This window comes from Fringilla coelebs (genome assembly GCF_963513975.1).
Source record: "Fringilla coelebs genome assembly, chromosome: 18".
NCBI lineage: Eukaryota > Metazoa > Chordata > Aves > Passeriformes > Fringillidae > Fringilla > Fringilla coelebs.
This window is the reverse complement of record NC_140044.1, coordinates 8,277,889-8,281,635: the sequence shown is the minus strand read 5'-3', so window position 1 is coordinate 8,281,635 and position 3,747 is coordinate 8,277,889.

Genomic DNA, 3,747 nt, shown 5'->3' with positions numbered 1-3,747 from the left:
TGTGATGGAACCAACCTTCCATTTCAGCATTACCACAGCAAGACACTCTCCTCTGCATAGGGACAGTGGTGACAGAAAGGAACTTTGCACAAAAATTCATGACCTCTTACATTGCAATAGAATCAAGTCTGCTTTCATGGTGCTTAACTATTTAGTCTCCAATTGTATTTCTCTTCCCTCCCACCCCCTGACAAAAGAAAAAAATTAAGCCCCTTCTTTATAGAAATAGTTTCACTATTTTCAAATCTCATTCTGTTAAGCTCCCAGTTTTGACTCTTCCCTCAAATAATTATTACAACCTCCTTTTGACCACATTCTAATTGTCAGCAATAAATAAAAATCATTCTCAACTGTATTGTTTTGTAATGATTTATACATTCTATGGGGCTATTACAAGAAATCACAAGACTGAGGAAAAGGGATTTTTTTTCTTCATTTCACAAGCCACTAACCTAGAATAGTGGAACATTTCCTCCACTGTTCACCTAATATCTAATATGTATTTTTGACACCTACAGCTCCATGGATGGGGAGGAAAAAAGCCTAGGGAGGATGGGAAAAGTGATGCTTGGAGTGTTTGTGCAGCCTGTGGGCACAGGCCTGTGACAGAGTGGAGAACACATGTACATATTCAAAACAGTAACTTAATTCCTATGCAGCCTGACAGAGTCCCAGGCTGCACCAAGCACAGGGAGGGTTTTGCAGCAGTGTGGCAGCCCAGCAGCACAGGGTGAATAACTCCTCCTGCCCACCAGGTGAGGTCACTGAGGACAAGGAACACATCTGGCTTCCAACCCTGCCCGTGGCTGCCTCAGGCAGCCCTGACCCCACGCTGGCCAGTGTCTGCAGACAGGAGCCTCTCCTGGGGTTCCCAATCCCAGCATCTCCGGGTACCAGGTGAGCCCTGACAGCCACCCTCAGGTAGCTGTAAGGATTCCCTGCTCCTGCAGCCTCTCCAGGTGATGACTGAGCAGGCACAGGAGCTGCCAGGTCACCCTGGATGTGGGGCAATCGTGGGGTGCAAACAACTCTGCCAAGCCTGAAGAGTTGGATTTGCTGAGTGACTTACAAAAAGTTTAAAGCAGAATTAGTAAGCTGGAAGAGAGCTGTCGGGAGTTATGGACACGGGCATTTTTGTCTGAGCATTCTTCAGAGTCTGAGGGATCCAGATATAATCACAGATTTTACAGAAAAAAACACCACAAAAAACCATAAAAAAACCCTTTAGAGTCCCTTTTAAAAAAAAATTATTTTAACTGCAGGGAATTCATTCGCCTTTTTGGTTCCTGGCAATCTTGATATGAAAGTGGAAACAAAACAGAAAACAGAACTGAAATAAGATACGGGGCAGAATGCAGAGGTGAGGAAAACAAGAGATCATCCCTGCTCCTGACACCCCTTATTCCTCATTACAGTTCACTGGAAGTCCAGAGCAGTCTGCAACCTACTCTTGGGACAAATTGGCAGGGCATGTTTTCAGATAAGCTGCTCCACAGGATGAGGGAGGAGAGGGCAGGAGGGAGCTGCAGGAGCAGAGCGCTGTAATTACAGTGGGCAGGGCTCACACCAGAAGAGCAGCTCTGCAGCTTCCTCCAGGGCCCAACCAACCCTGCCAGGCCAAAGAGCTACAGAGAAACTATGTGCATGTGTGATGAACACCAAACTACAAAGAAAAATTATTAGAAGCAGAGGCAGCCATTAAAGACTTCTCTTTACTTAACCGAGTCCCCAGTCACAGCTGGCTGCACAACAATGCTCCCTCCCTGGGAAGGGTTTCTCCTTACAGAAGAAATGCAGATTATATTATGCAGATTATAATCATGTCAGAAACAGGTAATGAGAAGGAAGCATTATTACAATAATGTTGTGGCAAAGACAGAACTAATTATATGCAGTAATATGGAAGATTTTCAGATTTGTATATTTAAAAAAAAAAGTGGGGGGAAAAAGCTACTGGCAGTAACACTAATTATTATAAATCTACTTGGATTACTCCTTGTCCCACACAGCTGTGCTGTACCATGGGTATATTAGTCTACACTTGCCCTGTGTATATACAGTCCCTGAAAACCTAAAATGACACAAACCAAACCATCTAAAATTGCTTCTGTCTACTTAAGATAGTATTTCCTTCATTAGACTAAATTTTGGATTCTTTCCTCTTTAAAATGCCAGAATACTGATTCTCATCTTTCCTCAGTCCTTCACCAGTTTTACATAAGGATAATTGGATTCAAGATTGTGCAATTAAAGCAGTCATCAGTGGATGCTCACGTAGGATATCACTACAAAAACAGTAGCTACCAACCACAGGTCACACCCAGCTTGTATAAACTCCAGCCTAGGTAGCCAAGTCCAGTCATTACTGGTGCTGGTGGAAGAGGATTTAGAATGTTCTTGCACACTTTTGTAACTGTACCCTGAGCTACGCACGAGGGTGGAAAAGAAGAAGGAATCCTAATGGCAGGTAAGTTCATCCAGCCTGATGGCTCCAGACATCCCTCTTCCAATCCAGATGAGCAATATTTGCTGAGGAAACAAGATAATTTGCATCTAGCTGCTCTCTCAGGAACTTTGCTTCTTTAGGTTAAGTGTATTTATTGGTTTTTCTATTAGAACTGATTTTCTTTTTTCTTTTATTATCATGAGTCCTGAACCTTTTGTTTTTTCCAGTAACACAGAAAAGTAGAGTTGGGAAATATTTTTCTATCATATCAATTAACTGCTCTATTCAGTGCTTTTGCAGCCACCTAATTCACTAGTGTATAGTGATTGGGGCATCAAACTGCTACATGGAAATCCCAGGCTCTAAGGTCAAATGGAGCCTGGCCTCAGGGTGGTCTCTGGGCTGCCAAGGGGGGCTCTGCCAGCCAAGTGCTGTTTGTCTGTCTGGGACTGCACTCTCTGTGCTCACTCTCATGCTGGCTGTAAAGATCTCGAGTTTGACACGTGCACCATGGGATACTCACACACAGACTCCACAGTTTGGCCCAAACATGTTTTCCTGTCAGAGCTTCAGCTCTCAGTCCAAGGCAAAGAGAGCCCTGTGTGCACCATGGTCAGCACCTTCAGCAGTGACCACCAGGCTTTTCCTTCTGAGCACGCTCCCAGTGTCTGTCCATTACAGCATGGACACCCAAACACATTTTTGGCCAATTGTACACTGAAAGAATTACAGAAAATAAGCTTTCCTCACAGGCACTGAAAGAGGAAATAGAAATTACAAGATTGAAATTGAAACTGTGAAGATCACAGCAAGGATGAATTTGAGATTCACATGGAGAAAAGACTGGCATCAAGCTTTACTGTGCTCTTGCCACATATATGGAACTTTTCTTTCTGATCTCCTGCACATATTCTCTGGAAATGCCTTTGTAGCCATGAACTTCACAAGGCAAATCAAACTATTGATGCAGTAAATTGTTAGAGCCAACCAATGCTAGCCACTGCCTTCTTTATCTTTCCTGCTTCTGCTCACTTCCCCTCTTCCTCTGATGGACATCTTGTCCTTGCCTGTGACATTCCCCTCTGACAGTCTTTAGCAGCACTGTTAGGTCCTGTAGCATCTCGCTAATATCATGGGTTGCCATTAAATCCTCTATGCATGACGTTTTTATTTACAAATGTGCAAAATGCTCTCGGTTTCCTGCATCCCTGCCCAGCTCAACCCGTGGTGCTGCCTGCCCTGCAGAGCCTGGGCATTCAGGATACACATGGATAAAGTGCAGCAAGGCAAAATGACTCCTT